At 41.2% G+C, this 14,686-nt stretch overlaps 1 pseudogene; it reads left to right on the forward strand.

Annotated features, from left to right (window-relative positions):
* Positions 1-8,153: 8,153 nt before the first annotated feature.
* The window catches only part of LOC118371115 (teneurin-2-like), a 474,921-nt pseudogene continuing 468,388 nt past the window's right edge, over positions 8,154-14,686 (forward strand).

A 14,686-nucleotide genomic window follows, 5' to 3' on the forward strand; every position in this document is an offset into this window, starting at 1 on the left:
CTACTCAATACTGCCCCCCTCTGTCACCAAGATGTTCAACAGGATCAATTCTCCAGTTTTCCCAGGCCTTAATCGGGTGATGATTGAAAGCTAACAATGAGAAGCAGCAGACGCATTGACCCCTGAGGACTGGAGGTGTGCTGCATGGGTTATTATGGAGGAGGCTGTCTAGTTACTTAGAGCCCAGGCTGTAAGTGAAGCACGAATGGATCTGCAGGAGTCCGACCTTTCCACTGGTGTGTGATTCTTCAACCGGGCTCATAACCAAACAGAGTGTGAGATGAGCAAACACGGCTTCAAGACCAGGCCAGGAGACGGGGTTTTGTGGCTGGGTTTTTACTGATCCACACAATGGGATCATCCCTAAACTACACGTAAAGTGTTGGAAAGTCAAAATATCTGAGAGATTAGAAAGAAACACATTACATTTATGTAATAGGAAATTAAGAGTACCAAGGTCTTGACAATCACATTCACAAACAACCATTCTATCATATTTCTAATGGAAATGGAAATGTCTGCATCTCAGATGACCTTTGGTCGAGATTTCTATAGACCTACAGTACGTCTGGACAACCTTGAACATATAGAAGTGGCAGGAATGAAAGCAATTTGAATTTCCATTCCATGTTATGGGACAATGAGATGTGGAGGTGTTGATGTTGAACTACTGAGGTGGTATTCTCCCAGACGTCAAAAACACCATCGCTCAGTCAGATTGAATGAATGCAAAGTCAAAAATACTTTGTTCAAATTTTACAATGCAGTATCTTCTCTCGTGAAAACACATTTTTCTCCAAAAATATTATTTTAAATAATGCTTTATTGATTCTATATTTTGGGGTTTTGTTTGTTTAACCTTTGTTTAACCTTTATTTAACTAGGCAAGTCAGTTAAAGAACAAATTCTTATTTACAATGACGGCCTACCAAAATGCAAAAGGCCTCCTGTGTGGACCGAAACACCTCCTGTGTTTTAAAATAAAGTAAATAAAAATATAGGACAAAACACCACAACACTACATAAAGAGAGACGTAAGACAACAACATAGCATAGGATATGCCCTGTATGTCCAAATGTAACTCAGTGGCATGTATTGACATCTTTGGATATAGTCCTTTTGAGGAACAAGAAATTACGTATTTGCTCAATTTGTTCAACTATGTTTTTTTTAAATTAAGTTTTCATAATGACAATGACTGCTTATCAGCTACTAAAATACAAAATAATAATGGTTAATTTGGTTGGTTTGATCTTAAATTAGAATTTTGGTTCAAAGCTTTTCCTTTTAGGGACGAAGACATCTACATCAAAGTGAAGTGAAGAAATGAATACCATGCCTGAGTTTCGATAACTCTCTGAATGCCTGGAACACAAAACCGGTTTGGAGAGAACAGGTAAACACATGAGATCAATACCTCACATATAACATGTCAATCGAATATAGTAATTGACTCATCTGCTACAGATACAAGCAACTATTTGGATTTCAAATATGAGTCAATGTCCCCCCTCTTGTCGGCAGAGAGAAAATAATAAAAAAATACAATTAAAGCAAATTTTCTGCAGTTGTTCACATTTTGCCATTGGGCAGAGAGAAAATGTTACTGTTTTAAAGCAATTTTTCTGCAGTTTTCCACAATTTGCCACATTAAAAAAAATGGTTTATAACAAATTCAAAAGCAATTCTACTTATTTTGCCATGGGGCAGAGGGACAACATTTTTGTTTTACAGCTAATTTTCTGCAATTCTACACACTTTAGCATGACTTTTTATTTTACCTTTATTTAACTAGGCAAGTCAGTTAAGAACAAATTCTTATTTTCAATGACGGCCTCGGAACAATGCCCAGTGTTGGAAAAAGGACCCAATTGTCATTCTTGAGAAAAAGTAAAGAGAATTTAATAGAAAATGACTCAAGTAAAAGTGAAAGTCACCCAGTTAAATACTACTTGAGTATAAGTCTAAAAGTATTTGGTTTTAAATGTACATAAGTATCACAAGTAAAAGTATAAATCATTTCAAATTCCTTATATTAAGCAAACCAGACACCACGATTTTCTTGATTTCTAAATTTATGTATAGCCAGGGGCACACTTCAACACTCAGACATCATTTACAAACGAAGCATTTGTGTTTAGTGAGTCTGCCAGATCAGATGCAGTAGGAATGACCAGGGATGTTCTCTGTTTAGTGAGTCCTCCAGATCAGAGGCAGTAGGGATGATCAGGGATGTTCTCTGTTTAGTGAGTCCTCCAGATCAGATGCAGTAGGGATGATCAGGGATGTTCTCTGTTTAGTGAGTCCTCCAGATCAGATGCAGTAGGGATGACCAGGGATGTTCTCTGTTTAGGGAGTCCACCAGATCAGATGCAGTAGGGATGATCAGGGATGTTCTCTGTTTAGTGAGTCCTCCAGATCAGATGCAGTAGGGATGACCAGGGATGTTCTCTGTTTAGTGAGTCCTCCAGATCAGAGGCAGTAGGGATGATCAGGGATGTTCTCTGTTTAGTGAGTCCTCCAGATCAGATGCAGTAGGGATGACCAGGGATGTTCTCTGTTTAGGGAGTCCACCAGATCAGATGCAGTAGGGATGATCAGGGATGTTCTCTGTTTAGTGAGTCCTCCAGATCAGATGCAGTAGGGATGACCAGGGATGTTCTCTGTTTAGTGAGTCCTCCAGATCAGAGGCAGTAGGGATGACCAGGGATGTTCTCTGTTTAGTGAGTCCTCCAGATCAGAGGCAGTAGGGATGATCAGGGATGTTCTCTGTTTAGTGAGTCCTCCAGATCAGATGCAGTAGGGATGATCAGGGATGTTCTCTGTTTAGTGAGTCCTCCAGATCAGATGCAGTAGGGATGACCAGGGATGTTCTCTGTTTAGTGAGTCCAGAGGCAGTAGAGATGATCAGATGTTTAGTGAGTCCTCCAGATCAGATGAGGGATGACCAGGGATGTTCTCTGTTTAGTGAGTCCACCAGATCAGATGCAGTAGGGATGACCAGGGATGTTCTCTGTTTAGGGAGTCCACCAGATCAGATGCAGTAGGGATGATCAGGGATGTTCTCTGTTTAGTGAGTCCTCCAGATCAGATGCAGTAGGGATGACCAGGGATGTTCTCTGTTTAGTGAGTCCTCCAGATCAGATAGGGATGACCAGGAATGTTCTCTGATGAGTCCTCCAGACCAGATGACCAGGGATGTTCTCTGTTTAGTGAGTCCACCAGATCCTGACCAGGGATCAGAGTCCTCCAGCAGATGCAGTAGACGATGACCAGGGATGTTCTCTGTTTAGTGAGTCCTCCAGATCAGATGCAGTTGACGATGACCAGGGATGTTCTGTTTAGTGAGTCCTCCAGATCAGATGCAGTAGACGATGACCAGGGATGTTCTCTGTTTAGTGAGTCCTCCACATCAGATGCAGTAGACGATGACCAGGGATGTTCTCTGTTTAGTGAGTCCTCCAGATCAGATGCAGTAGACGATGACCAGGGATGTTCTCTGTTTAGTGAGTCCTCCACATCAGATGCAGTAGACGATGACCAGGGATGTTCTCTGTTTAGTGAGTCCTCCACATCAGATGCAGTAGACGATGACCAGGGATGTTCTCTGTTTAGTGAGTCCTCCACATCAGATGCAGTAGACGATGACCAGGGATGTTCTCTGTTTAGTGAGTCCTCCAGATCAGATGCCTGACCAGGGATGTTCTCTGTTTAGTGAGTCCTCCAGATCAGATGCAGTACGATGACCAGGGATGTTCTCTGTTTAGTGAGTCCTCCACATCAGATGCAGTAGACGATGACCAGGGATGTTCTCTGTTTAGTGAGTCATCCAGATCAGATGCAGTAGACGATGACCAGGGATGTTCTCTGTTTAGTGAGTCCTCCACATCAGATGCAGTAGACGATGACCAGGGATGTTCTCTGTTTAGTGAGTCCTCCAGATCAGATGCAGTAGACGATGACCAGGGATGTTCTCTGTTTAGTGAGTCCTCCACATCAGATGCAGTAGACAATGCCCAGGGATGTTCTCTGTTTAGTGAGTCCTCCACATCAGATGCAGTAGGGATGTTCTCTGTTTAGTGAGTCCTCCAGATCAGATGCAGTAGACGATGACCAGGGATGTTCTCTTGATAAGTCTGTTAATTAAACAATTTTCCTGTCCTGCTAAGCATTCAAATGTAACTAGTAAATTTGTATGTCAGGGACAATGTAAGTAGTAAAAAGTACATTATTTTGTTTAGGAATGTAGTGGAGTAAAAGTTAAAAAAAATCCAAAATATAAATAGTAAAGTAAAGTACAGATATGCCCCAAAATAACTACTTAAGTACTTTAAAGCTTATGCCATGTCCTTTTAGCTCAGTTGGTAAGTACGCCAGGGTAGTGGGTTCGATTCCCGGGACCACCCATACCACTGACTGTAAGTCGCTTTGGATAAAAGCGTCTGCTAAATGGCATATATAAATGGCATATATATATATATATATATATTATTATTATTATTATGTTAATGATATCTGAGTGAGAGTGGCTAACCAAATCAATGGGGCCTCCCTGGAGGTCAGTGCCCCTGGGCTGACATGGCTAATTGAGTGACTGTCAGAGAGTGACATATCAAGATGTCAGTCACTGATGCACAACACAAATGTCAAACTTGCACCTTGTGTATTTTACTATTCTAATTCAACAGGAAGTTGAGCCCCCGACTGAGTTCCTATTATTTTTTTGGGGCCTGGATTTAAATATGCCTGTATTTAATTATCACTGTGTCTTAAAATATACAGTGCATTTGGAAAGTATTCAGACCCCTTGACTTTTTCCACATTTTGTTACGTTACAGCCTTATTCTAAAATGGATTTTTTAATGTTTTTTTTAGCATCAATCTACACACAATACCCCATGATGACAAAGCAAAAACAGGTTTATAGAATTGTTTGCAATTGTATTAAATATCACATTTACATAAGCATTCAGACACTTTACTCAGTACTTTGTTGAAGCACCTTTGGCAGTGATTACAGTCTCGAGTCTTCTTGGGTGTGATGCCAGAAGCTTGGCACACCTTAGATGGGGAGTGTTGCCGCACAGCTATTTTCAGGTCTCTCCAGAGATGTTTGATCAGGTTTAAGTCTGGGCTCTGGCTGGGCAACTCAGAGACTTGTTGCAAAGCCACCCCTGTGTTGTCTTGGCTGTGTGCTTAGGCTCGTTAAGGGTCGTATTCAGTCTACGGTCCTGAGCATCTGGAGCAGGTTTTCACAAGGATCTTTCTGTACTTTGCTCCGTTCTTTCCCTTGATCCTGACTAGTCCCTGCCGCTGAAAAACAGCCCCACAGCATGTTGCCACCACCATGCTTCACCGTAGGGATGGTGCGAGGTTTTCTCCAGACGTGATGCGTGGCATTCAGGCCAAAGAGTTCTGTCTTTGTTTCATCAGACCAGACAATCTTGTTTCTTATGGTCTGAGTGTCTTTAGGTGCCAAACTCCAAGCGGGTTGTCATGTGCCTTTTACTAAGGATTGGCTTCCATCTGACTCTACCATAAAGGCCTGACTGGTGGAGTCCTGCAGAGATGGTTGTCCTTCTGGAAGTTTCTCCCATCTCCAAAGAGGAACTCTGGAGCTCTGTCAGAGTGACCATCGGGTTATTGGTCACCTCCCTGACCAAGGCCCTTCTCCCTGATTGCTCATTTTGGCCGGTTGGCCAGCTCTAGGAAGAGTCATGGTGGTTCCAAATTTCTTCCATTTAAGAATATTGGAGGCCACTGTGTTCTTGGGGACCTTCTATGCTGCATAAATGTTTTAGTACCCTTCCCCAGATCTGTGCCCCAGATCTGTGCCTCGACACAATCTTGTCCTTTGACGTCATGGCTTAGTTTTTGCTCTGACATGCACTGTCAACTGTGGGACCTTTATATGGAAAGATGTGTGCCTTTTCAAATCATGTCCAGTCAATTGAATTTACCAGAGGGGGACTCCAATCGTGCAAGAAACATCTCAAGCATGATCAATGGACAACAGGATGCACCAGAGCTCAAACTTGTTTTCGCTTTGTCATTATGAGGTATTGTATGTAGATTGATGAGGAAAAACAACAATTGAATCGATTTTAAAATAAGGCTGTAACGTAACAATATGTGGAAAAAGTCAAGGGGTCTGAATACTTTCTGAATGCACTGTAAGTCCAGCTGACCTACAATAAACCAGTTTGACCTGTGAGTGTGAGATAAAGGTGGGCTGAACATCAAAACTTTGAAGTGACTTCCACCTTGGAGGGAAAATGATCTCCTCCTACCCGGAGCCTGTAACCCTCATACCTCTCTGTCCCTCCTGTTAATCTGTCCTGCCTCTTATCTGCATTACTGCGCCTCAGGTCATCGGACCGCATTGAGATGATCTATCCTCGTGATGACGATTGTCCATGGAGACATTTGCCGCCCCGATGTGCTTAAACCACAACTGCTAATCTCTGACAGTGCGACAACAATTTTAATAACATCCTGGACAGACACTGATTTGCTTCTAACACGCTTGTTAAAAACGCCACGTGGCGGCCATCACCCCTCTTGGCCCTATGTGATCTGAGCTTAATTGAAAAGAAAAGCAAAATACAGACTTGATATTTTTCGTTGTCACCATTTTAATTAGAGTGTGGAATGACTGTGCATTCGTCTGTGTGGCCAATTGGCCGTAAGGCATGGATTGCTAATAAGATCGCAGTAATTTGTTGTCTGCTACACAAACAGTCAGTCAAAGAATACATCATAAATGGCTAACTAAGAGCTTCCAATGCAACCCTGATTACTGACCTGACCAGTAAAAAAGCAATTATTTTTGGTTTAAATTTTGGGGTCTATTAAAATCTCATTAATGATTTGATTTTTGTTTTGTTACTCCAATGAGAATTTAAATATGCCTATCCATGCCTATCCATTAATCCCACAGTTTATCCACTCTTCAAGGACATCTATCCCTGGCATATTACTTTAAATAAGTTAGTATTTGTTTTCATCTTTCAGTAATTATAAGTGATACAAGTTTATCTATGTCATCTCACATCCCTCTGTAGACAGTAATGCAATCCCAGATAGAAAATAGAAAAGAAGGGGGTAGTTAAATTGCAATACTTCATGGACACACTGACAGGAATCCTTATGGTGGACATATTAATTGTGCATTTTGTTACAAAATTGAAGAGAATATTGATCAGTGGGAGTTAAGAGCGTCCATTATTTATGATCCTGCAGTAAAGCCAAAGGACCTCCCTCCCCTCTCTTTATGAATCATTCAAATCAATATCTCTGTAATGCCTTTGTTCAATTTAATTCATTTATTAAACCTGTGATATATTCGTTTTCGCATGTCTCTCTACTGTGTGCAAAATGAATACAATCTGTCACTATCAAGGTCGAGACAGGGAGTTTTAGCAATAAAGTCTTCCAGAAAAAAATTGAGGATTTTTGTTTCTGTTTTTTTTTTTTTTTTTTTTTTTTACATTGGCGCTAATTTGACAGATTAAGGGGATGTTTCTGCTCTGTTCTAAACATTGGCCTGAACACACACTCCTGCTCCAAACCTGATTGTGTTGATTATGTATACAAAAAAATAGAAATTTGCCAGTAAAGCGATTTACAGTAGATAGCGCATAAATGTTTGTAATGGTCCCCCATGGGAATCGAACCCACAACCAGGGCGTTGCAAGCGCTATGCGCTACCAATTGACCCTGTGGTATCTGGTCTATTAACCGAAGTCCTGTCGTTTGACTTGTTTGATCAAGTCCAGTGCAGTAGTGCCAGCACATCTGCGTCTACTGAGCGTGGGTTTAGTGATTAGTTGACTAGTTGAATCAGGCGTGCAATTATTGGAATAAATCAAATAAGGGGAACGGATGGGGGTAACGGGAGATGTTTGTGAAATTCTGATCTAGATGATAATGTCCTGAATTATAGTAAATTATAGTAAATAGAAAAAAATGCTTATGTTGCCAATAGTCAGGACTCAGGACTGCAAATATATATTTTACTTTGATCGAAAAACAAGTATAGGCCTATGCTTCTTCAGTAAGTAAGAGACATCCCAATTATTATATATATGTCAATGCATCTCTGGGCTATATAGCCTATACAGTAGATCGACCCTCCGCTGAGGATGGTAGATTCCAACCTGCTTTTAGCTCTATGCGGCTCATGCGGGCTCGCGGTGAAGAATAGGTTGATGCTTAACCTCGCGTGCGTTTGTTTACTAGGGAAGCCCGAATACTGACTGTTCTTATACCTTATCCGCCCATGTCTACAAGCCCATTCATCAGAGTGAGTCTTTGGTAGTCATTAATACTTTAAAGATTATTTTCTGCTTCTCTATCCTTTACTCTCATAAAACAGCTGCATTTTACTGAAAGCAACGAAGCGAAATAAACACTCACGACAGGACCGCGTGTTTCCGAGGGGACTAAAGTTCTTCATGCTGATGCTGTGACAGAACGACGCAGTGAAACAAAGCACGTATTTGCCAAAACAAATAACAATAAAAAAAATAAAAAAAGGTAAGAAAGACTCTTGCTTATACTTTTTAAATATAGCTTGCTGGGACCAAGATGATTTGTAATGTTGTGTTTATTTTATTTTATCGTGACTGACAGCGTTCTTAGTGTCTCAAAATGTATAGGAATGCGCTTATCAGCCTGGCAGACATGGACTGTGTGGTGCTGATGGGGCAGGTTATTATGATGCGGAGAAACTCAATAGCAGTTCAATGTCGCACTCCCTGTCAACTTTGTGTACACGTGCCCAAGAAGTCCCGAATAAGGAAATGAAGCCTTTCAGTCGTATATATTTCACCATTCTGTATTGGTTTAACGTGACTAAATCGTGAGTAGCTCCACAGGGCCATTGACCAAGCGAACGACTCCCTGTCATGTCTCTGAGCGTTTGTGATTCATGCTGCGTTCTTGCACCACAATCATGAAGACCCAGGTCCTATTTACCAAGGTCACTGTTTTTTACTACCTCTCAACTTTCAATGGAATCTATTCTCACTTTAATTTTTTTCTCCGATATTGATTGCAAACAACCTACAGTCATTTTACGAGTTCAATCGCCATCTATATCCCATAAACACAATCCTCTCTCTCCACAGCCATTCATGTGTTTACTGCCCAGAGCAGATGGTTCCGTTCCATTGAACGTCAATAGCCACATCACGTGATGTCTGAATAAGTTTAGTTCTGTGTGAATGTGCACTGTCAAGATCATTTGTGTCCAGTCCACTCGTTATTTTTTTCCCCAGGTACATGATATTGTATTTAAACAAACTGTCCCCAGTGAATCAAGGACACAAGTCTGCAGAACCTTTCCACTATAAAGGAGTTCAGTATTTACCAATACATGTGACATTTAATGAATTCGGTTTAGATCCAGTCTCCTACATTTCAGAGATCAATGAAGAGCAGTTCAGTTAACCTTTCCAGTTTGTGTTCACTACACACTGTCTATGGCAATCTGAAATGACTGTTACTGTTCATCAGCCCAGTGTCAGCTTTGTGCCAGTGTCATCGAGTAATAGGTTTTTTGAGGTTGAACGATACCAGCCAGTTATCACCAGCATGGGGAACATTAATCATAACAGCTGTCCAACTTGCAGTGCAGTGCAATGCAGTGCTGAAGTCCAGTCAGAGCTCTTAAAGGGGTAATCCAAGCCCAACAACATCTCTGTAGTGCTTTATCGCCAAGAAAACAAGAGGATTACATAAAGGGAGCTTCCACATTAATCCTACACCCCCCACCCCACCCCACCTCTTCTTGGCACTTGCTCAGATGAGATTTCACGTCCCCCCTATGGTGATTGAGAGCTGGTGGTCTGTGCTCCTGGGCTGAGCTCCATCATACGGTGTCAGCCCTCTGCCACGGCTCACTGGGCATATCCCACCTTGGAAAAGAGCAGCAGCACTCCACACACTCCACTCTAGCCACTGCAAAGCAGATAGGTTTATGCACTTCATGGGTTCCCAAAGAGACTGTTGATAACTCAGATTAATGTCACCCCTTTAAGCCATTAGAACACACAAACATAATATGCTGGTCCTGGTCACAAACTAAGCTTGCATTGGAGTGACAACTCCTTTTAATGTAAACAATATGATTACCACAAATCGTGTTATCTTTCTCTTGACCAAGCGACAAGTCTTTACATCCATAAATTCATATTCAAATTAGTTCTGCATATTTTAATTTTATAAGCTACATAGACCTCTGGAATGAAGTAGTGTAGTGACTCTAGTCCACACTCATATGATGCACACAGCAGTTCATTGGTTGATTAGACACTCATATGATACATACAGCAGTTCATTGGTTGATTAGTCACTCATATGATACATACAGCAGTTCATTGGTTGATTAGACACTCATATGATACATACAGCAGTTCATTGGTTGATTAGTCACTCATATGATACATACAGCAGTTCATTGGTTGATTAGTCACTCATGCACACAGCAGTTCATTGGTTGATTAGACACTCATGCACACAGCAGTTCATTGGTTGATTAGTCACTCATGCACACAGCAGTTAATTGGTTGATTAGTCACTCATGCACACAGCAGTTCATTGGTTGATTAGTCACTCATGCACACAGCAGTTCATTGGTTGATTAGTCACTCATGCACACAGCAGTTCATTGGTTGATTAGTCACTCATGATACATACAGCAGTTCATTGGTTGATTAGCCACTCATGCACACAGCAGTTCATTGGTTGATTAGTCACTCATATGATACACAGCAGTTCATTGGTTGATTAGTCACTCATGCACACAGCAGTTCATTGGTTGATTAGCCACTCATGCACACAGCAGTTCATTGGTTGATTAGTCACTCATATGATACACAGCAGTTCATTGGTTGATTAGTCACTCATGCACACAGCAGTTCATTGGTTGATTAGTCACTCATATGATACACAGCAGTTCATTGGTTGATTAGTCACTCATGCACACAGCAGTTCATTGGTTGATTAGTCACCCATATGATGCACACAGCAGTTCATTGGTTGATTAGCCACTCATGCACATAGCAGTTCATTGGTTGATTAGCCACTCATGCACACAGCAGTTCATTGGTTGATTAGTCACTCATGCACACAGCAGTTCATTGGTTGATTAGTTATCCTGCTCTGTCTTCTGCTCACACTGATGAAGATGGCAACAGTATGTCAGATACTATGGTCCATGCTACACCCGTGCCTCATCACTCGACCAGCATATTCCATTGCAGTCACATCAGCATGACAGCTTTCCATAAATCACAGCTGAAGATATTGGCATTGTGTGCATGTGGAGATCTCTGTGGGGGAGGGGCGAGGGAGGGTATATGTTGTACATGTGATGTACATGTGTTATCCATGTGGCCTTTGAATCCTCAGCCTGTCAAATGCAGGCATCAAATTCCCTGGTTTGTGCAGATTAGAGGATTAAGAGATATAGGGTTTGTTCAATATCCTTAATGTATTAGTACAGAAGGTAGTGCCAGAATGTTGATAGACATGGTGACCTGGTGTTTTCCTGTGTGTGAGATCTAAAAGGCCCACTTTGTCTGTCTGACCTCTCACCATTTACATGTCTAAACGGCTGACCCATTTATCTACTGTACATAAAGTGCTTTACTGAATCTTTCACCCGTATGCTGCTGTTTCATTCATGTGTTCATTTGTTTGGATCGAGTCGACCAGCTCTGCCCTTGGCTGCAACATTATATATTGGCTTATTAGCACTTGGGAGGAGGTGGATTATCTTCTCCTGCTCTTATGAATACTTCTATATTTTGAGTAGTGTTCAACGCCCTATCTGTGTTGGTTTGGTAAAGCACGAAGGAGAGGTCTCGACGCAACAGAGCAGATATTAAATACAGCCTGATTCGATTTGACTGCTGATAACAGTCCTTGCAGATAAATACAATCTTCAATGCTCAACAAACTATTTTTTTCCCCCCTCTCCAGATAGTATCTCATTAAATAATTGCAGTATTCATGCTATTAAAATATGTTTTTAGCACACACCTTGTTAGACTGTACATTTTAGGCCTGTCAATTTAGCCTGTTTTGGCAATGGAATATTGTCTTAGACATTTTAAACTCAGACATTGCCTAGAGAGGCTTTTTAGCTAAGTTACCAGTAGCTCGCAGCCCACTTATGAGTGTCTTGCCAATCAATGCTGAAAGGCTACATGCATTTTGTCACGTGTTCCATTGCAACTGTCAAACATAAAGCTCCCGGCTACTATCCAATCAAAGCCACCATGACATTATCCCACCGCTGGTTAGCCACTATTGGATTAAAAAGCCAAACGGAACACAATATGTGACAGTTAATTTCCAGCAATATTGCCCGTCTGTTTGGTGCGCGCGTTTGTCTATCACTGTAACGGCTGTTGGTGAAGACCAAGGTTCAGCCTGGTACCGATTGTTTTGCAAGCTCTGCCATGAAGTGTGCTGCAGTAGTAGGCCTAACAGCAGAAACACCGCCAGACCGGCACGTTTCACGTTGCGCAATTAAAGGGGAATTACACTCAAATCGAAATGAGTCATCTTGTGATGTGATTTCAACATGGACATGGACTCAGCACATCCATGCTGGTTGTTTACTCTATGTATAATTGTAACATTGAGAGTAGGAAAAAAAAACAGAGAATGAACACAGATGTCAGGTAAATACCTAGAGTTGTTTATTAACCAAAATTTTACCAGGTAAAAGAAAACAGAAAAGATGTATCTTGTACACCAAGGACCCAGTGAAGAATTGCAGGGTAGAAGAGAAGAAGAATGTAAGCATAAAAAATTAAAAAATTAAATGTTACATTTTTTAAGTAGCTCTCATGCTCGACGCCTGATATAAACTGTTGTATTTCTGCACAGTCAAATGTTTCCTTGAAGGGAATTGAAACATACTGTAGTCTACATTAATACGAGTGCAATCAATTATCCAGTTCTAGAATACTCCAAGTTCTAAATAACTCCTCAAGGAACATTGATTTCTGGTTCTCAAGGAACATTGATTTCTGGTTCTCAAGGAACATTGATTTCTGTTTCTCTCTCTGGTTCTCCCGGTCTGGCTCCTTAGCTGCTGCCCTTCCGCTGGGATTATTGAACATTTCGGGCTGAACCTTTTTTTTATGATATTTCCTTTTCAAAGACAAGTCAAAGTGACAGAGGATATGCTTTTTAAACCAGATAAATATTTTAACGATATGCTTTTAGGCTGACGGATAGCATTTTTAAGATATTTTAGGGACTTAAAATTCCTCAAGATGGATAAAGTTGGTCACTTTTTTTGGATGGGATGGTGAATCAATTTGACGTGTTGTAAATGAACATACTCTCTATTCAGAATGGCCTTGTCCAGATTGTGTTACACTGTACAGCTCACTGGAGGCTGGTGGGAGGAGCTATAGGAGGACAGGCTTATTGTAATGGCTGGAATGGAATTCATTTAACGGTATCAAACATGTGAAATGCATGGAAACCACATATTTTACTCCGTTCCATTCATTCCATTCCAGCCATTCCAATGAACCGGTCCTCCTATAGCTCCTCCCACCAGACTCCACTGGTACAGTTGGTGTTAATGAACGTGCTGTACTGAGCTTATTTAGTCTTGTCAGAATTGAACATGTTCAATTCACTGGACAGCCTTTGTGCCCCTGAAGCCAATGGAAATCCACATGTATTCAGAATGAGAGAATCAAGTAGATTTATTTTAGTCCACTCTCCATCTTTAACCTCTCCAATGTACTGTGCATGCCTTATCAGTCAAGGAAATTACCCACCCATTGTAATTACAGTCTGAAGAAAAGTTGTATTAATGAATTTGAACATTATGTTTTTACTCTAACGAGACAATCAAAGACGTGTGTTAATGTGTGGCGTTGGAAACACTGTCATGCTGGGTGTTTTTTCTCCTTCTTCTTCCCTACCCAGAGGGAGCACTGAGCACTGATCAGAATTCATTTTCTTTGTTTTTAAAAACGGTTTTACTGTCACATACACCGGAAAGGTGCAGTGATATGTGTTGTTTTTACAACGGTCAGCTATAGAAGTACGGCACCCCTGGAGCAAATGAAGATTAAGTGCCTTGTTCAAGGGTACATCGAACAGATTTCAGGTATTCAAACCAGCGACCATTCATTTACTGGCCCAATGCTAGAGTATACAGACAGGATCTAGCCTCCAACTGCCCGCTTCCCATGACACCCTGTGTGAATGCACAGCGCTGTACAGAATTAGATGTGGTAGAAATAATTGCTTCCATATTAATCAAAAAGAGAAAATGTCAAGTTTAAAGGGATAGTTCATGAAAAATCTATATTTGAGTAAAATGACTCTTACCTTCAGTTGTCTGAAGGTCCGTGGCGACCGGTATCCACAGTAATCCATTATTTACTACTGGCTACAGCCTGCAGTTAGCGTATTAGCAATGTCAGATTTCAAGAATGGAAACAACCGAACTGATGTTAGCAAAGCTGCACTAACCACTAGGCTATCCTGGGGTGGCAGGGTAGCCTAGTGGTTAGAACGTTGTACTAGTAACCGAAAGGTTGCAAGTTCAAATCCCTGAGCTGACAAGGTACAAATCTGTTCTGCCCCTGAGCAGGTAGTTAAACCCACTGTTCCTAGGCCATCATTGAAAATAAGAATTTG

This window comes from Oncorhynchus keta, chromosome 11, assembly GCF_023373465.1.
Source record: "Oncorhynchus keta strain PuntledgeMale-10-30-2019 chromosome 11, Oket_V2, whole genome shotgun sequence".
Classification (NCBI taxonomy): domain Eukaryota; kingdom Metazoa; phylum Chordata; class Actinopteri; order Salmoniformes; family Salmonidae; genus Oncorhynchus; species Oncorhynchus keta.